Here is a 22,763-nt window from a genome sequence, read left to right on the forward strand (position 1 = left end):
CATCATCTTGGATTATCTGGACAGGCTCTAAATCCAATGACTTATAAAAGAAGAGAAAGGGAGACAGGTAATGACATGATCCAACCCAGAAACGACACACATTAGTTCTGTTCAAAATTCATTGGCCAGAACTCATGTGGCCCCACTTAATTACAAGGGGGCCAGGAAATGTGATTCTGCCCAGAATGGGGGGAACAAGAAATATTTGGAGAACAGCAGTCATGACTTAACCACATGGGCATGGAGGGGTGGTCTGGAGAGAGATGGAGAGCCCCAGACCCAACATTTAGTGACTGGTTAGATAAGTAACCTATAAAGGAGGCTATAAAGGTGGGGATGGGGAACTCTAAGACTTTTCTGTGCATTGGTGTGATGGCTGCTACAGGCAGAGGACAGGCGACCCCAGACAAGGGCCAGGAACTAAGCGATGAGAGCAAGTGAATGTCCACATGGCCAGGCTGGAGATCTTCCCTTCAGTAGCCTGGTATTCCATCCTTCCCATAATCCCATTGCATTGGGTAGGCTCAGGCTAGGAAGATAGAATCCACTCTAGGTATTTCAACAGGAAGGGATTTAATGCTGGGAACCAGCCTGCAAACCTACTGGTAGGGATGGAGAAAGTCCCGCCAGCATCCAAGAGGGCAGAGTGTACAGGAACTATGGAGAATCATTGCTGATAATCTCAACTCCCAGCTCTCAACATCAAACTAGGCGATTTGCAGGAAGACGCCCAGAAGGTGCCAGCAAAGACCTCACAACTGTCATTTGCCAAGGCCTGAGTTGCTGCTCACCATGGACCGGAACAACGATGGCTCCTGTTTCTCTTCTGCCTGACAAATCTCGCATGAGTGCCTCTTAATTGTAGGCTCCTCCCTAAAGCCCTGCTGACAACGGAGTTTCAGACATGTAGTTCCCAGAAGTGCAGAGTTGCTAGCAGACACTCCAGCCCACCTAAAAAGGTGAAACGTGGAGATGGTGGCCAGAAGGATCCAGGGCAAGAAGTTGGAAGTGATCCTGAGCCATGGTGGGGACCGGACCCCACTCCAGACTTCCAAGACAGCCCTCTTATTTCATGAGGTTATTCCTTCCCAGGTGTTTCTTGGATTGAAGTCCTCCCTACAAAGCAATAAACATTAGGTGACAATGTAGAGCCCTGATGATAAAATGGATGTTTAAAAGTAAAGAATGGGGACTTCCCTGGTGGTGCAGTGGTTAAGAATCTGCCTGCCAATGCAAGGGACACAGGTTCGAGCCCCGGTCCGGGAAGATCTCACCTGCCGCGGAGCAACTAAGCCCGTGTGCCACACCTACTGAGCCTGCACTCTGGAACCCGTGAGCCACAACTACTGAGCCCACGTGCCTAGAGCCAGTGCTTCGCAACAAAGAGAAGCCACCGCAATGAGAAGCCCATGCACCACAACGAAGAGTAGCCCTCGCTCGCCGCAACTAGAGAAGGCCCGCGCGCAGCAACGAAGACCCAACGCAGCCAATAAATAAATAAATAAATAAATAAGTAAAGAATGGAATAGTATTCAATGGTCAAAAGAAGTGAGCTACAAGAGGACATGGAGGAAACTTAAATGCATGTTGTTAAGTGAAAGAAGCCAGTCCAAAAAGACTACAGACTATGATTCCAACTATATGACATTCTGGGAAAGGCAAAGCAATAGAGGCAGTCAAAAGAACTACTGTTGCCAGGAGTTCGTGGGGGAGGGGTGAGGGATGAATAGCTGAAGCACAGGGGATTTTCAGGGCAGTGAAACTATTCTGTATGATACTGTAATGGTGATCTGTGAAATTGTGCAGTTGCCAAAACCCATGGGACATGCAACACTGAGAGTGAACCCTAGTGTAAACTGGACCTTAGTTAGTAATACTGCATCAATACTGGTTCATCAATTGTAACAAATGTACCAAACTAATGCAAGATGTTAATAATAGGAGAAATTGGCGAGGGGTGGGGGGATATAGAAAGTGTCTGCACTATCTGTACGATTGTTCTATAAATGTAAAACTGCTCTAAAAACTAAAATTTAGGGACTTCCCTGGTGGTGCAGTGGATAGGACTCCATGGTCCCAATGCAGGGGGCCCAGGTTCGATCCCTGGTCAGGGAACTAGATCCCAAATGTATGCCACAACTAAGAGTTTGCATGTGGCAACTAAGGAGCCCTCCTGCAGCAACTAAGACCTGGTGCAACCAAATAAATAAATAAATAAGTATTAAAAATAAATAAATTAATTAAATCTGCAGATTTTAAAAAAATAAAGAGGGAGTTCCCTGGTGGCCTAGTGGTTAGGATTCCGGGCTTTCACTGCCATGGCCTGGGTTCAATTCCTGGTTGGGGAACTAAGATCCCACAAGCTGCAAGCCTCGGCAAAAAAAAAAAAAGTGAAGAGTGGCTTCTTGGGGCTGGGTCATGCTCCAACGTGCAGGTGTTCTCTGATGAACAGGAGCTGATTGCTTGAGCTGCCAGGGGTATACTAGGCATTGAGCTTCCAGGTCCTATGACTGGCAGCCATGAACTTCTCACTTTGGACAGTTGTGAGGACTAGCCTGGCCTGCTTCCTTTATCAACCTTGAAGGTCTGTCTCCAGGGTCTGGGCTCCCTCGGCAAGAACTATCTTGGTTTCTCCTAGATTAGTAAGCAAACTGGACCTCAGTTTCACCATCTATAAGTGGGGATATAATATGTAGTAGTCAGGACAGCCTAGGTTATGCTACATAACAAATAAGCCCAGATTGCTGAGCTAGAAGGGGCTGTGTTTCCAGGTTCCAGACACACTGCTTGTCAGTAATCAAGAAAATGTGACTTTCAAAAGACTATCAGTTATACGGCAGGCCCAGGTTTGCAGCAGATCAGTGTGATGGGGCAGATATTTCTGAGTCTCCACTGCAGAAACAGCAGGCACAGAGATGCCGACACTTTTGTAAACACAGCTGCCTGCCGCCTGCCTGGAGCCAAACGAGGAGAAAGGACAGTTCCAAACCCAGCCTCTCCCAGCATCCACTCTCCCAGTCCCAGAGCAAGCCATATTCTGTCTTTCTCTCCTCTCTGCCCCACATTCCTTCAGAGCTGGAGGTTAATAAACTCATCACTGATGAGCAGGGAACACATCTACAGAGGTTTTAATTACAGCAGAAAATTGGCCCAATTGGTACTTAATGTAGAGTAAGTATCGAGTTAACTGGTCAGGACAGGAGTTGCTGAGGTTTGCATGAAGGTGTCCTGAGCCCTGCTTGGCTAGTTTTCCCTGGGAATCTCCAAGGGCAGGTGGGGGGCATGGTTCTGGTTCTCTTGGGACTGCAGGGGGACCTCAGAGACCCTGGAAGAGGAAAGGAAGCCGGCTGGGGTGAAGAGGTGAAAAGACATTTCTGAAACCTCAGCTCAGAGCTCTGCTCTCTAGCCTGGGAATTTTTCTCCCCTATAATATCTGATCGCCAGCTCTTACAGGCAGCAGTGGGTGAAAGGTTGGGGCTCCCACAATGAGGGTGTAGGAGGAGCTGGGGAATGGGGTGGAGGTCTGCGAGGATTGGTCCCTCAGAAGGTCAAGGCTGAGCTGAATGAATTAAACTTTCTAAGTGAGGATTGGGGGAGGAGAAATTTCCTTGGTCCTCTCATCCAGCCTCCTGTGTCTCCCCAGAGGATGTGATAAATGGAAACCTTCTAGGAGAGCCAGTGCTCAAGAGAGAACGAAATGAAAAGCCCCAAACAATCAGAGGAAACAGGATAGGAGAAACCAACCCCACCCAGGATCCACCGCAGTTTATGAATTTTCCGTACATTCCAGGCCTCCAGAATGACTCTGTCTCACCCAGAGAGACAGTTTAGAAGTAAGAGCAGAGCCCCTGGAGTCAGACTGCCTAGACACTATCTCTGAAAACTTCACTTACTAGTTGGGTGACTGAGGGCAAGTGACTTAACCTGTGTCTCAGTTTTCTCATCTGTAAAATGGGGATGTAATTTTGAATGGTGAGTAGAGACTAAGTTAGGCTGCAAAAACAAAGAAACCCAACGTCTCAGTGGCTGAAAAATCACAAAGTTTATTTCTCACTCATGTTTCATGTCTGTTTTGGGTCATTAGGGGGAGGCTTTGCTCATCATAGTCACTAGTGGAGCATTCACATTCTGGAACACTCTGGAACATCGTTGGCTGTCACACCAGAAGGAAATACTAAGAGTTTCGGAAGTTCATGCACAGGCAATTAGATGCTCTAGAGGGAATGATTCGTGTCAGTTTCACTGTAGCTCATTGGTTAGAACTAGTCACATGACCTCACCCACAAGGTGGTCAGGAACACAGTTCTTGGCCAGCAGCACTGGTTGTTGTGAGTTAATGAGTGCAAGGTGCTTAGGTCAGTGTCTGGCATGAAGTGAGCACTCTTTACGTGTTCTCTATTTTGAGTTTCATTGGCAAAAGGGATCCCACTCAGGTGCCTGATGTCTCTCTGATGCTGGTTGAGCAGGACCAAGATGGACCAGTGGCTGGAAGCCTGGAAGGTGTGCTCCAGGTGTGCACCAGCTGTGTGCCAGGGAAGTCCAACCACTGAGGTCCAGGTCAGGGCACACTCGTGCCTGACCCTGAACTCGGACAAAACCACAGAGCTACATCATGTATTCCAGGGTGGGAAATGTGAACTGAAGCCTGCCCAGACTCTCCAGCCCCTGGGCCAACAGGCCACCCCCGACCCCTCCAGGGACCCACCTTACCCCCAACAACATCCTTGCCACCTGGGCAAGGGCAAGTGCAAATGCTCATCTCGGCTCCAGCCTGCAGCCCCGGACCTCCAGGAGGTAGGAGCCCGCCATACCCCTCATTGTCCTTCAGGCATCTGCCGGTTGATATCCTTTTCTCTCTCTCTCTCTCTTTTTTTTAAAATACATTTTATTTATTTATTTATGGCTGCATTGGGTCTTCGTTGCTGGGTGCAGGCTTTCTCTAGTTGCAGTGAACGGGGGCTACTCTTCGTTGCGGTGCACGGGCTTCTCATTGCAGTGGCTTCCCTTGTTGCGGAGCACGGACTCTAGGCACGCAGGCTTCAGTAGTTGTGGCTTGTGAGCTCTAGAGCGCAGACTCAGTAGTTGTGGTGCACGTGCTTAGCTGCTCCACAGCATGTGGGATCTTCCCAGACCAGGGCTCGAACCCTTGTACCCTGCATTGGCAGGTGGATTCTTAACCACTGCGCCACCAGGGAAGCCCTGCATCGGGCCTTATTTGTGGTACATGGGATCTTCGTTGCGGCATGCAGGCTCTAGAGTTCAGGGGCTTAGTTGCCCCATGGCATGTGGGATCTTAGTTCCCCGACCAGGGATTGAACCCATGTCCCCTGCATTGGAAGGTGGATTCTTAACCATTGGACCACCAGAGAAGTCCCCTGATATCCTTATCTCCTGACTAACTCGGAACCAGGCCCTTTCACTCACGCAGGTGTCGACCCAAACAGAGGAGGTGACAAATAACAGGTGAGGAAACAGGCCCTGAGCGATGGTCACCTGCTCAGGGTCTCCCAGCAGAAAGTGATGGAGGCAGAATTCAAATCCAGGCTGCTCTGTCTTCAGAGCTTGTAAAAATGTCACCAGGCTGCCTCTCTGAGGCTGCCCCTGTGCCCCCGACTAGCTCACCACATGTCCCACCAGCCTCCCAAGAGCAAACTTCCCCCTCGACTCAGCCCACGAGAGCAGGCAGCCCTGCAGAGCTCCTGGTTTTCCTATCACCCAACTGGAGCTCTCTTCCAAGGTGGCAGCTGAGGCCTCCCAGGCACCCAGGGAGCCCCCTGAATGATCAGCATCGCCCAAGGGCCTGAAAAGCACTGGCAACTCCAGTGAAAGCCCAGGTGCCCTCCACGGACAAAGCCTAATTATACCAGCAGAGCCCAGCCAGGCCCCACGCGAGGCGGCCTCCTCCAGGAGCTTTGGCTTCAAGGACGAAGCAAAGCAGTGCAGCTTGCCAGCTCCCAAATCCTCATTCCAGCCCCGATGGGGACGGTGGGAGGCCACGACTGGCCTGGCCAGGAGGGGCCATTTACCCGGGTTTTGTAGCCAAATCCATTGGTGGATTTCCAGACGGGGGAGAGAAATGGGCAGTATCCTGGCATGCTGGCAGGCAGAGGGGAAGAAGTGCTAGCCTGCCCTTCTCAGGGGGATGTCCCGGGGTACACACCACACTGCCCCTGCTGTGTTACAGGGGAAGTGAGTAGCCCACCCCCCCCAAAGCGTACCAGGTTCCCAGCCTTCATTCGTGCTAGCTAAACCCTGCCTGGGGCCTCCCTGCCCAGAAAGGGCAGGAAAGGAGAGTAAAGGAGGATTTAGAGACCCGCCCGCCTGCTGAGAGATTAGATGAGAGCAGTATACAGAGGGCTGGATGAAGATCTGTGACCCTGAGAGGTGATTAACAGGCTTGCAGGGGTTGGGCCAGAGCCCCCCCATGCCACCCCGTCCTCAGCAGCCCCCCTGAAACTGGGGCTGGAGTCCTAGCTCCCTCTGACTCCTCCACACCAGCCCTGTGCGTTCAGAATCTGGGTCCTCCATCCAGCCACTCCCCCAGGGAGTCTGGAGGGACCACTGGAATAGTCGCTATCATTTACTGAGCGCTTGCTGTGTGCCGCTGGCTGTCAAAAGCTATAGTTAGCTTCTCAGCTCTGATGACAATTCTGGGAGGCAGTCACTATCATGGGGTCTACTTTTCAGATGGAGAAACTGAGGCACAGAAAAGTGAAGGAGCTTGTCCAAGGTCACATCACAAGTAAATGATGAATCTGGGATTCAAATCCGGGCCTTTGGGGGACAAAGCTTGGGCCCCCACCCTTCTGGATGACAGTTTCTTTTGCTTTCTCCCCACCCCCTGACCTGCCCAGACTCCTAGGCAAGGTAACACCAATAACACCACCATATTGTCCCCAGTCCTTTTACTGGCACCTTTAACCATCTGGAACTCAGCTGAGCATCTAAATGCAAGGAAAAAGCATCTGTGCAATGAAGCACATACCACAAAGTCCATGCATCAACGAAAGCACATGACTCAGAAGGTCTATAAGCTCCAAGAAGATGGGGATCCCATTAATCTTTTCTTGAGAATCATAAGGTCTGGCATGTGGTGGGTGGTCAATATATTTTTGCGGAGTTGAATTGAACTGATGGTTGTGGCCCTGACTTATAGCCTATTTACTCATAATTTAGACACAATAATAACTACTGTAATAATTGGTTATGTTAAATGAACATAGGAGGCTACTCAAGGTGGACAAACCAACAGTGATGAAAGCAAGAGATGGGAGAAATCCTGCCTCTGCCACTCACTAGCTGTGCCTGGATTCCTCCTTCTGTAAGATGGTTTATTATGAGGGTTACAAAAAATTATGTTTGTCAAGCATCTAGCATGGTGCCTATGCTCAAAAAACTTGAACATTAACTTGAATTTTTGAGGAGACCAATGGAAAAACTATAAAAACCGACATAAGATCTCAAAAAGCATGGCAGCCTAGCAACAAACTTTGTGAGGTTTGAGAACTACAGAACGAGACCAGAACTTGTTTCCACCACAAAAAGGAGGGCTGAGATCCCGTTATCTATAGAATGCCTGAATGGGTATTTGAAAAACTACCTATAACATTGCTATATGTAATAAGAGCTAACATCTATCAACTCCTGGGCATTTGTAACTCCCAGCAATCCAATGAAGCGTGTACTATGATAACCCCATATATACAGGAGGAAATGGAAGCTCAGAGAAGTTAAGAAACTTGCCCAAGATCACACAGCATGTAGTGATCAGGCTGGGACTCAGGCCCGGCTCTGTCTGACCCAAAGTCCTGTCCTGAGAAAGATTAGAAGGATAAACACCTAAAGATCAACAGTGATTTCCTCAAGGCCGTAAATGTGGGCAAAACTTATTGTCTTCTGGTACACACTGAGTGTGTTTCCTGCCTGTAATAAGAAAAAAAAAAGGGACTTCCCTGGTGGCGCAGTAGTTCGGTCTCCGTGCTCCCAACGCCAGGGACCCGGGTTCACTCCCCAGTCAGGGAACTAGATCCCACATGCATGCTGCAACTAAGAGTTTGCATGCCACAACTAAGGAGCCAGCAAGCCTCAACTAAGGAGCCCACCTGCCACAACTAAGACCCGGTGCAAACAAATAAATATTTTTTAAAAATAAAATAAAATAAAAAAATAAAATTACAGTGGAACTTAAAAAAAAAAAAGCTAAATATTTAAAAAGTCTCCCTAAATATAGGTAAGAGGAAAGCTCAAGAGGAAGAAGTCTTTTTGGTAAGGGTCCCCATGGGAAGCAAACTCTGCAGTTTAGGTACATGGCTTGAGGTCTGTTATAAAGATTAAGGAAGCTGTAGGAAAAGCTCCTCCATGCAACCTGGGGCCCTGTGAGGTTGGGGAGCCATCACCACCCCTGGGAGCAGGGGTTCTGGTCAGGGGAGTGACCAGTTTGCAGGACAGGCTCAGAGCTGACTCCACTCCCCTCCCCTCCTCCATCGCCCTACCAGTGCCTCCTGGTGGCTGAACCCACTGGAAGCCAGAGGACCAGGGAGCCCCCGATCCGCCCCAGCACCCCAAGCCGGATGGAGGAGGGTGAAAGTGGGTCTTGAAGACCACACGGAAACTACCTTATCCTACCCCACATCCCCCGTGGATTGTAAAAGAGGGAGGGACAGAATCAGAAAGCCATCGTGACTTTTGGGGACATACGTCCTGAAGCAGCTGTGACTCTCTTAATGTATACAGGAAGTGGGAAGAAAGGAGGCAGAGGGCAGGCAGCCCTTCTCTGTACCCTCACTGGGGAGCCACGGGCCCATTTTACAGCTGAAGGATTGGGTGGTTCGAGAGTCCAGGATTACTGGGAGTGTGGAGAATGCCCTCATCTTCAAGGGAGCTCAAACAATCAGTTCCCTAATCCATGAAATGGGTATGATCATGGCTCTCCCACAAAGCCACGGTGAGGGTTATATACATCATTACACATAAAAGTGATTGTCCCAGGACCTGGAACATAAAAACAGTAATAGATGTATTGAGTGACAGTTGTGTGCTAGAAGTTGTTGAATCGCTTTTCGTGTGTTAATCCATTTAAGTCCTCACAATAACGCTATAAAGTAGGAGTTATAGATTCGGTTTTGTGAAAGAAGAAACAGAAAGGTTAAGGAATGAGCTGAGGCCACACGGTGAGGCTGCTGGACCCTTGACCTTGCTTCTGACTGCAAATGCAGTGCTCTTTCTACCCGCCACCCCACACCTCCCAGGGAAAAAAATGAGTGAAAAAACGGGAAAAGTCAGAGCTGGAGAAAGACTATATTTTCTCGGGCTTTTCTGGGACCTAGGAGGGGGCTGGTATAACACGGGGAGAGGTGTATGCCTCCCTCTCCTTTCTTAACCACTGTCTGTGTTCCACTCAGACCCTCCTCTCCAAATCAGGGGGAGGTTTGTGGCAAAGCTTATGGGAGAAGCATCTTTTTTCAAGATCAGAAGAAGGGGGTTCCCCCTCTCCACACTCCCATTTCACTTTTAAGGGGGAAAAGCTCCCCACGCAACAAGGCAGAGCAGTGGGTTCCTGGGGCCTCTCGGGCCCCGTTGCCATAGCAACCAGATTCAGTAGCAGTTTCTGGTACAGGAATTGCCTGGACCCACAGCTTGGGCTGGAAGAGGCTGAGGGGTAGAAAAGAGACCTCAAGAGCATCCTCTTGCATTCAGACTGGACCACCCATTCCCCAGGGCCAGTGGAGACTAGAGGTCCAAGTCCCAGGACATGGGGGAGGGGCGCTCCCACCCTTGGACCTCCCTCCCGTATCTGGGGCCACTGCTTAAATTTTCCTTTTGTCCACACTAGAAGGCTGTTGCGAAATGTCTGAGGAGGGAAGTGTCAGGATTCACCCAGCGTATGGGTCACATATAGCTCTAGGGGACGTTTTTCTTCTCTGTTTTCCTTCCCCCCACCCCCTTTGAATGAGGTATAATTTGCATACGGTAAAGTGCTCAGATTTTAAGTTTCAGCTCAGTGAAATTTACACATGTATATACCTGTGTATCTGCCACCCAGATCAGGTTCATCCTTCCAGAAAGTTCCCTCATGCCCTTTCCTGGAAGTCAATATTCCCCAATCTGACTCTGTCATCACAGATTAGTTTTGCCTGTCCTTGAACTTCATATAAATGGAGCCATACCATGTGTCCTCTTCTTTGTCTGGTGTCTTTCATGTTACATGAAACCTGTGGGAATCATTCTTGCTGTTGCAAGTGTTATTAGACTGATCTTTTTCTTTGTTGTGTAGTATTCCATTGTAGGGATTACTCACAATTTGTTTATTTGCTCTACTGTTGATGGATGTTTGAATTGTTTGCAGGTGTGTGTGTAGTTTTAGGAAATACTGCCGGTTTTCCAAAGTGGCTGTATCATTTTACATTCCCACCAGCAGTGTATAAAAGTTCCAATTGCTCCACATCCTGTCAACACTTAGTATCAGCAGTCTTTCACTTTAGCCATTCTGGTGAGTGTGATATTTCCTTGTGGTTTTATTTACATTTCTGTGATGACTGATGACACTGAGCACTTTTCCATGTGTTTATTGGCCATTTTGATAACTGTCCAAGTCTTCCATCATTTTATCAATTTGGTTGTCTTTTTCTTATTGATTTGTATGTGCTCTTTATATATTCTGGATGTGAGTCCTTTGTCAGATATACCTATGGCAAATATCTTCCTTCTGGGGGAATATGTCCTACTCCAAATATTCTCCCCAGGTTTTGGGCTGGGAGTGACCACAAGAGCAAATAGCCACAGATTATCCTTTTCTGGTTCCATCCTCATGAAGAAGGCAGGTGCTCTGGTTTATTTTATTTTATTTTTTTTTTTCATTTGCATTCTTAATTTATTTATTTATTTATTTTTGGCTGTGTTGGGTCTTCGTTTCTGTGCGAGGGCTTTCTCTAGTTGCGGCGAGCGGGGGCCACTCTTCATCGCGGTGCGCGGGCCTCTCACTATCGCGGCCTCTCTTGTTGCGGAGCACAGGCTCCAGACGCGCAGGCTCAGTAGTTGTGGCTCACGGGCCCAGTTGCTCCGGGGCATGTGGGATTTTCCCAGACCAGGGCTCGAACCCGTGTCCCCTGCATTGGCAGGCGGATTCTCAACCACTGCGCCACCAGGGAAGCCCTCTGGTTTATTGAATACCTGAGACATGTCAAGGACTTTACATCTGTCTTACCCTTACACAGTCACAACATTCTTATCTATTTAACTCACTTATTCAACACATATTTGAAAATCTAGTAGATGCCAGATATTGTGGGACACACTGAGAACAAGAGTCAGGGTCTAAAAAGAGATTGTGTTCCAGTGGGAAGTGGTAAGGCAGACTGTAAACATGAAAACACAAAAACAAGGCAATATCAGAGGGTGGAGAGTGCTGGAAAAGTGGTGGATGGAGAGCAACTGGAGGTGGTGGGGAAGATCCCATGGAGGTGACACGGGGCTGGGGCTTGAAGAAGGAGGCGGAACCAGCCGTGTGAGATCTAGGGGGAAGGGTGTTCCCAGAGGGGGGAACAGCTGGTGCAAAGGCTCAGTGGAGTAAGCAATGGGAGAGGGATCCAGAAAAGGCTGAGTGAGGGATCTGGATTGAATCTAAGAGTCATGGAGATGGACTGCAGCGTCCTGAATACTCAGTCCTGATGGGGTGAAGGCAGAAGCAGGGAGTCCAAGGCAGAGGCAACCACGATAATCCAAGTAATCCTGATGGGGGCAGGACCAGGGTGGGGGCCACAGAAGTGGGAAGAAGTGGGTGAATTCAGGTTCTATTTGAAGATGGTTATTATCATCCTCAACTTAGAGGGAACAGAATCTCAGAGAGGTTAAGTGACTTGCCCAAGGTCACACAGCTCAGAAATGGGGAATGGGCAAGAACATCCAAGTCTGACTTTTCAATTATATGAAAGATGTCAGGTTGTGGGCAGTGTGACCTCAGGTCACCTAGAGAGGTGGGGATCCAGGGTGCTGGTGGGGTACTAGGAGGAGGGGTCCTCAGACCCAGAAAATCCACCTGTCCTTATGTTGGTCCCTACTTGCCCCTGGACTGCAGGGCTGGCAAGTGGCAAGCTGCAAATTGAACTGAGACCCAGTGGGGAGACATATCAGAGGTGTCCCAAACTAGCCTGGACCCCGTATACCCAGTGTAGTGTAGCCCATTCAGAGAGATGACAGGGGCCATGGGACCTCAGGAGAGCCTGGAAGCCCTGGCTGGTCCTTGAGTGGGAAGGGATGGGGGGTGGGGGTGGGCTTAGGACCTGAGGCTGCACCACCTTCATTATCCCAGATTTATGTGTATAATTCCCCCACCCCCAATAGCTCCAGCATCTCCTCTGGCTGCAAACTCAACTCCCCCGGAAGCAGCCGCGGAGCCGCCAGCCACCGGGCCATTAGCAAGCAGGGAAGGGGTGGGGGGAGCAGTCAGCAGGGGGGCACCGGGAGAGGAAGAGAGAGGAGGAGGTAGGCGGGAACTGGAAAGCATGGGAGGGAGGTGGCAAGATGGAAGAGAACAGGGGAAGGAAACAGGGCCAGGAGGGGAGGAGGGGCCACGGCGGGTTCTCCGAGGCGGGCATGTGTCCCAGACGACTTGGTTGGCTTGGCCGCAGAGAGCGGGCTCCAGGGGCAACCGAGGGTCTCCTGAGCCCTTTCTGGCCAATGCCAAGGCCGATGAGGAACTCTGTTGGGCTCCCTCAGTCCAGGAGTTACTAGAAACCCAGGAGCCCCTTCTTCTGGGAACCAAAGCCCGAGGCCACCTGCCGGGTCCCCGGTGTCCCCCATGACCGAGCGAGCCCACCTGCGGGGGCTGCCCCTCAGAGCCCCGGGATTTGGGGGTGGGGGGGGTGGGACGGTCCCAACTGCAGGGCTCTCGGTCCGGAGCGATGACTACCGGCCACCCCCGGGATGACCCCCTCTGCTCTGCAAGTCCCTCCCGGCCCTCGAGCCCCTGGGTGGGGGAGCGCGCGAGGCCCCTCTATGCCGGGGAAAATCAATGCCGCGCTAATGTAAGATTTCCAGGCGGGGGGTCGGGGGGGAGCGCTTCATAAAAGATGTATTGTTTCGATTGCACGCTCGCTGCTCCATCCTGCAAGATGGCGACGGCCCCAGCGGCGGGCGCGGAGCCGAGCCAGTCGGCCCGGGGAGGGGGAAGTGCGGCCCTCTCTCCTGCTGGGGAATGTGGGAAGAGAGGCTGGGGTGAAGGAAGGAAGGGGAGAGAGAGAAAGAGGGAGGGAAGAGGGGGCTGGGAGAACTAAGGGGAGGCGGGAGCCAGTCAGAGGGAGGAGGGCTGGCTGGGTGGGGGTGGTGATGGCTGGGAACCCGGAGGAGGCAAGAGAAAGGGAGCCCAACGAGGTGGCACCTAGGGAGGCAGGAGAGCAAGCCAGGGATAGGGGGTACACGGAGGACAGGGGGTCCAGGAAGGGAGGCGGGCTGGAGTGGGAGGGGCGAGGGAAGGAGGGAGAGAAGGAAAATGGGAGAAAGAGGCAGTCAGGGGAGCCCGGACAGCAGGGAAGAGACACCCCACCCGCACCCCCACCCCCACCCCCACCCCCACCCCCAGGTAGTTGCTGGGCTCCACCCCGCCCTCCAGCCCCGCCCCTCGCTGGCTCTTTCCTGGTTCCGGTGCACATACACCCGCCCCAACGCGCCACCCCCGTGGACCTGAGCCAAGGAGCTCCCCCATGGAGGTGGCTGCACCCCATTGGCCTGGCTTCCTACCCTCCATCCTGTCCTGGCACCAGGGGTGCCAAACTGAGAGGGGACAAACCTCCTCCATCCGTCTCTCTCTGGGCACCCTGCCCTGCCCAGGGGCTGGCATGGGCCAATATCCCCAGTGTCCCCCAACTCAGGGCCTCCAGGGTTGACCCCAAAGAGCCCCCCTTTCCTTAGCAGGATGTTTGGGTACATCTACAAATGTCCTACCTTCTGGAGAGGCATGCCGAGGTTCCAGAGAGGGGAAACTGAGGCAGAAGAGAGCCAAGAACACTATAGATCTCCTTACCCCCCAAGGGTCTCACCCTCAGTGCCCCCTCCTCCTGGCCTACTCCCCATCCTCCCTGGCAAGCACGATGAGAGTTTCATCGCCCCCTCCCCCCATTCCAACCTTCCTGCTTCACCGTAGGGGAGCTCTCAAACGCCTGAAAATATCTTTAAATTAGGAAAAAGAGCTAAGCCGCCAGGGTCCTTTGGTCTATTAAAGGAGGAGCAGAGGCCACTGGCGCCACCACCCCCCTTTACTCTGGTTTTGCATTTGAAGCCCAGACGGCAGATCCAACTGGAACAATGGTGGGGCCTGCCCAGCCGGCCCCAGGTCCTTCCTTTTCAGTGTCCCTGTGCCCCCTGCCAGGTGTGCCAAAATTAGGATGGCTCCCTTCTCCGGCCCTTTTCATCCCCCCTCTCCCCCACCCCCCTCTCCGTGCTCCCGGGACTTCCGAGTTGCTAATGAAGCTCTTGCCGCTGCCTTTTCTTTAAGCAGAGCCTGCCTGGGGGAACCCGAGTCAGGGCCGTGCATGGAAATCCACCCTTGAAGAACTGCCCCCAGGGATGGATTCAGGTGCCATGTTCTGTGAGGGTCTTCGTACAGGACCCTCCCTTCCCCACTCCCTGCTCCTCCAATCCCTCTAGGTCCTGGTGACATCCACCTCCTCCAGGCAGCCCTCCCAGCCTGCTGGCACTTGCTCCCTACTGTTTCCCATGGGGTTGGGCAATGGAGTCAAGCTGCCTGGGTTCAGATCCAGGCCTCACCTCTTTCTGGCCATATGTCTCCCAGGGCAGATTGGTTAACTGCTCAGAGCCTCCGTTTCCCCATCTGTCAAGTGAGGATAGTTATGAAAATCTATGTCATGAGACTTTTATGATGCTGAAAGGTCATACGTGCAGAGTGGGTACAAGAATCCCTAGGCCTGTTGCTGCAGCCACACCAGCCCCTCACTGAACCCCAAACATACCTAGCATGCTCCTACCTCTGGGCTTCCACTGGCTGTTCCTTCTAGATATCCATCCCCACAGCTCCCTCCTCCCTTTAGTCACATCTCTGCTAGCATGTCACCTCCTCAGAATGACCTTCCCTAGCCACTTAGCCATCACCAAGTTGTTTACCATCACCTGTTTTATCGCCACCTGACATTATATTACTTAGCTTAGTCTCTGGAACCCAAGGGCCTTGGTTCAAATCCTGGCTTCACAGTTACTGGCTGTGTGACCTTAGGCATGTTATTTAACTTCTCTGAGCCTCAGTTCCCTCATTTATTTAATGGGGATAGTAATAAAACCTGCCTCATACAGCTGTTGGGATGGATAAGCAACTTGGTAAATGGAAAACCTTCAGAAAAGTGCCTGGCCCACACTAGGTGTTATTTCCAAAACTAATATTGTTTTTATTATTTCTGGGTACCCTCTCTCCTTCCTTCTCATCCTCACCCCCGACTAGAATGTAAGCCCTTCTGAGGGCTAATACTTCAGGGGGCAGTATTTGTTTTATTCACTGCTGTATTCTCAGTGCCCAAATGGCCTGGTACATAATAGATGCTCAATAATTGTTTGTTAAATGAATGAGTAAATGAGGTTCTACTGGACCTGTCCGAGCCTCAGTTTTCTCATCTATAAAGTGGGATGATAAAAGCATGTACTTCACAGATGTTGAGGATTCCATGAAATAAGTGCTACTGTTACTATTTTCAGCAATAATTCACAGTGAGTCTACAACATAATGCCTAGTACTTAGAGGGTATGCAATATAATTGATCTAGATCTAGAGGCAGGGAGAATTGTGGGAGACACATTTTATTACCTCCAACACTCTTGCTTTCTTCCTTTGCTAACAGAGCATTCGCTAGTTGATTATCTGCCTTGCTCTATACTTGCCACCCAGCCTCCCTTGCTTCTCACTGGCCAGAAGTGTGGCTGAATGACCCATTTCTGGCCAATGAGACCCAAGCAGAAGTTGGCTGGGGGGGGGGGGGGTGGTTCAGGGAAGGGTGAGCATGTTATTTGAGCCTCAGGTGCTTTATCTATAAAATGGGGATAAAAACAGCAATTGGCTGGGGTGAGGATCACACAACTGATATAGAGGGATATCTAGGTGACCATGATGCTGGCCTTGATGCATCTAGCTGCTGGCTTCCAACAGCACCAGACACCAAAATCCAGATTGTTTGGTGAGGAAAAAGCAACCTTTTTGTTTAAGCCACTGCAGCTCAGGTATTTTGATACTTGCAGCCCAATGCATTCCCAAATGATAATATTGAATTTTTCTGGATCTCCAAATATGCTCAGGATGGGGTAGATGTTTATTAATATTTTTTTACGTTAACAAAGTATAGATTGAGGCTCAGGCGCGGCAACATAAAAAAAAAAAAAGGGAAAGTGGATGCATTTAACTGGGCCCCTGTACAGCCCAGGAAGAGGTGACAAGAGACAGTCTATAAGGGAGGGAGAGTGTTACAAGGTGAATTGTGTCCCCGCAAAAAAGATATGTTGAGGTCCTAACCACCAGTACCTCAGAATGTGACTTTATTTGGAAAGAGGGTTGTTACTGATGTATTTAGTTAAGACGACATCATACTGGAGGGTGGGACCTTAACCCAGTATGACTGGATTATAAATTTAGGGAAGTCCCTGGCAGTCCAGTGGTTAGGACTCTGTGCTCTCACCACCAGGGTTCGATCCCTGGCCGGGGAACTAAAATCCCACAAGACGCGTGGTGCGGCCAATAAATAAATAAATAATTCTAAGGAAAGAGATACAGATACACGACAGGACGCCACGTGGTGATGGAGACGGACCGTAGTGATGCGTCTGCAAGCCAGGGAACACCAGGGACGGCTGGCAACCACCACAAGCTGGCAGAGGCAGGGAAGGATCCTCCCCTAGAAACTTCAGAGGGAGTGGAGCTCTGCCGACACCTTGATTTCAGACTTCTGGCCTCCAGAACTGTGAGACAGTACATTTCCATTGCTTTAAACCCCCAGTTTGTGGTACTTTGTGATGGCAGCCCTAGGAAATGAATGCAAGAGTCGAAAACAGCAGGACACAATGCAGGAGGCTCACTCAGGCTTTCAGCTCCATGACTTGGAGCAAATTGTTTGCCCACTCCTGGGTATGTTTAGCACTCTCTGCAGGCCCAGGGCACAAAGATGGATAACAAGGGTCCTCCGTCCATGGGCATGGCATCACTCCACATGCTGCAAAGTCCTTCCAGCCTTCCAGAATCTCCCCAGGCAGAATTAACACATCCCAGGGTGCCCTCAGTGCAGGTTTAGGTGGCTGCTGTCATTCCTGTGGATCTAAGATTATCGATGCCTTTGTCTCCCCAGCAAGTCAGGAACCTCCCTGAGGGCAAGAAATGACCCTTTCATCAGTGCAGCCCAGCATGACAGAACCATCTTCTGGACAAAACCAAGGGGTGTAGAACTTCCCTAGCGGTCCAGTGGCTAAGACTCCGTGCTCCCAATGCAGGGGTTCAATCCCTTGTGGGGGAACTAAGATCCTGCATGCTGCAGAGCGTGGACAAAAAAGAAAGAAAAAAAAACCCAAGGGGTGTAAACCCACTTAGGTGCCTGGGCACTCAGAAATGCCCCTCTGGTTGAAAGCAAGAGAATTCACACATGGGTCTCAATGAAGACCCCAATGCTGGTGTTGAAAATGCCTGGGTCCAAATCCCAGTCCTGCCTGGGACTGGCTGAGTCACCTGTAGGTAAATGGCTTTGTTGCTCTGTGCCTTAGTTTCTCTAACTGTAAAATGAACAATGGCAGTCCTACTTGGTAGGGCCATTTCAAGGACTAAGTCTTTTTTTAAAATTTTTATTAGAGTATAGTTGCTTTACAATGTTGTGTTAATTTCCACTGTACAGCAAAGTGAATGAGTTATACATATATCCACTCTTTTTTAGATTCTTTTCCCATATAGGTCATTATAGAGTATTAAGTAGAGTTCCCTATGCTATATAGTAGATCCTTATTAGTTACCTATTTTATATGCAGTAGTGTGTATATGAAGGATTAAGTCTTTAATCCATTTTGAGTTCATTTTTACCAGTGATGTAAGAGAAGGGTCTAGTTTCATTCTTTTGCATGTGAATATCCTATTTTCCCAGCACCATTTATTGAAGAGACTATCTTTTCTGCACTGACTCTTCTTGGCTCCCTTATCAAATAGTAGCTGACCACATATGCATGGGTTTATTTCTGGGCTCTCAATTCTGTTCCATTGGTCTATGTGTCTTTTTTTAATGCCAGGACCATACTGTTTTGATTCCTGTTGCTTTGTAATATAGTTTGAAATCAGGACATGTGATACCTCTGGCTTTGTTCTTTCTCAGGATTTCTCTGGCTCATTTCAAGGATTAAATGAGATCATGCCTATCAGATACTCAGAAGTCAGATGCACAGTAAGTGCTTAATGAGTATTGGTCCCATGCATGGGTGGACAGCGTTGGCTGAGTGCATGCATGGAGGAAGATGTGAGGCCAGCAAGCTGCCCCCAGGGCCAGAAGGTCAGCACTGGTGGACTAAGAACTCTCCCCTTATATCATTCCCTTCCTTATGTAGGTACGGGAAGGGAAAAGGGCTGATTGGGGGGATATGAGAGACCCAGATAGCCTGACTTGACACCTAACTTAACTCCATCATTACTGAGCACCCACTGTGTTCCAGGATCTGATTTATAATACAAAAGCCTCTCTGGCTGTAGCAAATCAGCTGGATGGAGACTGGTGGGGAGGAGAGGCTTTGATGAAAGTGAGAGACAAGGATAGCTTGGCATGAGCTGGTGGCAGTGCAGGTGGAGAAAGGTCTATGGATTCAAGATAGATTTTGGAATTGGAGTTGACAGAGTTTGCTAATGGACTGGCTGTAAGAGGTGAGAGTAAGGGAGAAGTCTAGAGCAATCAAGTAGATGGTTTACCAGTCAGTGTTTATGTGCCTTCCCTCATGTCCCCCTGGCACGCAGCATCACAATGTAACAAATTATCCCCAAACCTAGTGGCCTAAAACAACGTGCACTTATTATTTCACAGTTTCTGTGACTCAGGAATCCAGGTGTGGCTTAGCTGGGTCCCTCTGGCTCACAGAGGTCCCACAGGGGTCCCACAGCTCTCACAGAGATGCAACCAAGATGGTGGCTGGGGCTCTGGTCTTGTCTGAAGGATTGAATGGGGAGGATCCACTTCCAAGCTCACTCGCTGTTGGCAGGATTCAGTCCCTCACTGGCTATTGGTCAGAGGTGGCCTCCTTTAGCTCCTTGCCACGTGGGCCTCTCCATAGGGCAGGTCACAACATGGAGCTGGCTTTCCTCAGAGCGAGCTAGAGAGGGAGAGTGAGAAGATACCTAAAATGGAAGTCACTGACTTTTTGTAACCTAATCTTGGAAGGGATATCCCACCAGCATACCACATTCTTTTTGTTTTTCTTTCTTTAAGATTTTTTTTTTGATATGACCCATTTTTAAAGTCTTTATTGAATTTGTTACAATATTGCTTCTGTTTTAAGTTTTGGTTTTTTGGCCGTGAGGTATGTGGGATCTTAGCTCCCCGACCAGGGATGGAACCCGTACCCCTGCGTTGGAAGGCAAAGTCCTAACCACTGGACCGCCAGGGAAGTCCCACCTTAGCCACATTCTGTTGGTTAGAAACAAGTCATAGAGTCCCACCCATACCCAAGGAGAAGGAATCACACAAGGGTGGAGATTGATGGGAGCCATTTAGAGACTGCACCATGCACATCAGTCCAAGGGCTCCATATCGCCGGCACCTGCAACTCTTTGCCTGACAGCTCTCTCTGGCTGCAGAGGGAGCTCAGACCTGCCTGGGGTTAACCAGACATTCTGGAGGATTCATTCCCCTGCTAGCATACCTCAACCAATGAACATAACCCAGCTCCCTCATCCTTCACATGAGATGACTCTGAGGTGTGTGCCCCACAGGTCTCGGGGTGGGGGGAATTAAGCCCTAAGTGTCCCAGTATAACCTGCAAATGGATACACTCTTTGCTGGGTGCCCTCCCTCCTTTGTCTCCCCTCCCCTCTCCCCTGCCAGTGCTTCCTGCGGTTGCCTTCCAGGTAAATCACTTGTATTTGAGTCAAGGTGTCTCAGAGCTCATTCTGGAGAACACAACCGTGTTCATTTCCTACGGCTACTGTAATAAATTACCACAAACTTGGTGGCTTAAGACAACGGAAGTATGTTGTCTCACAGTTCTGGAGGCCAGAAGTCCAAAATCAAGGTGTGGGCAAGGGCTGTGCTCCCTCTGAAGGCTGTAGGGGAGAATCCTTCCTTGCCTCTCTCCTGGCTTCTGGTGGCTGTGAGCCATCCTTGGATTTCGTCGGCTTGTAGCTGCATCACTCCAATCTCTGCCTCCATCTTCTTCTCTGTGTGTCCTCTCCTCCAGAAGGACGCCTATCATTGGATTTAGAGCCCAGCCTACATCCAATATCTATCATCTCAAAATCCTTGGCTAATGACATCTGCAAAGAATAAGGTCACATGCTGAGGTTCCAGGTGAACATGAATTGGGGGGGGCATTATTCCACCCATTACACTAATGGAGAACAGTGGTGCTGCCATTAACTGGGCTGGGGAAGACAGGAGAGGTGCAGGTCTGGGGTGAGTGGAGGGGTCAAGAGTTCTGTTTCGGACATGATACTTGGGCATACCCACCAGGTTTCCAAGGGGAGACACCCAGGGGGGCAGCTGAAGGCAGTGGAGAGGCCCAAGCTGGAACTGTCATTGGAAGATAACATTGTCAGATATAAGTGGCACTTAAATCCTCAAAGCTGGTCAAGATCACCAGGGAGCTGATCGTAGACACAGGAAAGAAGAGGGCAAGCTCATGGCTCTGTCTCCAACATTAAGGACAGGGGATGAGGAGGAATCAGCAGAAGAGACTGAGCAAGGGCAGTCAGGGAGGTGGAGGGGGAGCTCAAGAAGCATACCGTCCTGGAGGCTGAGAAAAGATCCTTGAATTTGGCAGGATGGAGCCCTTTCCCTGGCTGGGCAGGGACAAAAGCCCAACTGGAGTGGGATGGAGAGGGGATTAGAGAAGAGGATCTAGAGCCGGGGAGGAGAGACAGCTCTTGGAATGCTTTGCTGGGGACCGAGAATGTATTAGTTTCCTGTGGCTGCTGTAACAAATAGCCAGATCTGGGTGGCTTAAATACAACAGAAAACAAAAACAAAGCAAAACCAAACCAGAAAACCCACAGAAATGTATTCCCTCACAGTCCTGGAGGCCAGAAATCCAAAATCAGTGTCATCAGGCCAAAATCAAGGCAACCCTCTGGAGTCGCTAGGGGAAAATCTATTCTTTGCCCCGACCAGCTTCTGATGGCTCCGGGTGTCCCTTGGTGTGTGACTGTATCACTCCAACCTCTGCCTCCATCTTCACATGGCCTTTTCCCCTATGTTTGTGTCTCCCTTTCTCTTCTCTTCTAAGGATTAGAGCTCATCCTAATCCAGGATGATCTCATTATAAGATTCTTAATTTAATGATACCTGCAATGACCCTCTTTCCAAATAAGTTCACATCTGCAGGTTCTGCAGTAGGAATGTGGACATATCTTTTGGGGGGCCACCATTCAACCCACTACAGGAAGGAAAGGAACAGGGTTGGGGATGGGGAGGGATGAGGAGGTGACGTTAGCAATCCACATGGCCTCCCACAGCTGCTGTTTCTAAATCAGCAAAACAAGGAGTGTCACTGGCCTTGAGACTAAAGGCTGAATATGCCCAGGACAGTCATGGCTACATCTCAATACAGGAGAAAACCTCTCTGCCCAGAAGCAGGGAGAAAGCTCCCAAGTCTCTGGCCACTGATACACGCCATTCCTCAGCACCTACCTAGCCCTCACTTACACTGGACCCCATGACTTTTCTCCTAGGTCTGAGCCTGCACCATGTTCTTTCAAGCCTCAAGATGTTTGCCTAGGAGAGGACTTCCCTGGTGGCGCAGTGGTTAAGAATCTGCCAGCCAATGCAGGGGACACGGGTTCAATCCCTGGTCCGGGAAGATCCCACATGCCGCGGAGCAACTAAGCCCGTGCGCCACAACTACTGTGCTCTAGAGCCCGCAAGCCACAACTACTGAGCCTGCATGCTGCGACTACTGAAGCCCACGCGCCTAGAGCCCATGCTCCACAACAAGAGAAGCCACTGCAATGAGAAGCCCGGGCGCCGCAACTAGAGAAAGCCTGCACGCAGTAACAAAGACCCAACGCAGCCAAAAAAAACAAAAGATGATTGCCCAAGGGACATTCCTGGTGGCCCAGTGGTTAAGACTCTGCGCTTCCACTGCAGCACTGCAGGGGGCACAGTTTTGATTCCTGGTCAGGGAACTAAGATCCCACATGCCACGTGGCAGGGCCAAAAAAAAAAAGAAAAGATGTTTACCCAGGAAGTTCCCCCAACCTGGATGGCCTTTACTCCTGCAACTCTGTTCATCTGTCCTCCAAGTTTCAGCTTAAGGGTCTCTTCCTCAGTGGGTGGGGGCCTTAGTTATGCCAAAAATCCCGTTATTGATTCCATCACAACACTCACTCTTTCCTGAACAGTTTCCATGATTGTAATTACATAGTTTTGCACAATTACTGTTTTTTTATTATTTATTTATTTTTGGTTGCGTTAGGTCTTCATTGCAGTGCACGGGCTTCTCATTACGATGGCTTCTCATTGCAGTAGTTTCTCTTGTTGCAGAGCACAGGCTCTAGGCACGCAGGCTTCAGTAGTTGCAGCACTTGGGCTCAGTAGTTGCGGCAC

At 50.1% G+C, this 22,763-nt stretch overlaps 1 long non-coding RNA gene across 1 annotated transcript in view; it reads left to right on the top strand.

The window, feature by feature from the left end:
- Positions 1–22,558, top strand: part of LOC309658325 — a 38,702-nt gene extending 16,144 nt beyond the window's left edge. Inside the window, exon 3 of the long non-coding RNA XR_014262192.1 lies at positions 21,890–22,558. This is a non-coding gene — a long non-coding RNA (uncharacterized lncRNA). The remainder of the gene's footprint in view (positions 1–21,889) is intronic.
- Positions 22,559–22,763: the final 205 nt, after the last annotated feature.

This window comes from Balaenoptera physalus (genome assembly GCF_965194825.1).
Source record: "Balaenoptera physalus genome assembly, chromosome: 3".
Classification (NCBI taxonomy): Eukaryota; Metazoa; Chordata; class Mammalia; order Artiodactyla; family Balaenopteridae; genus Balaenoptera; species Balaenoptera physalus.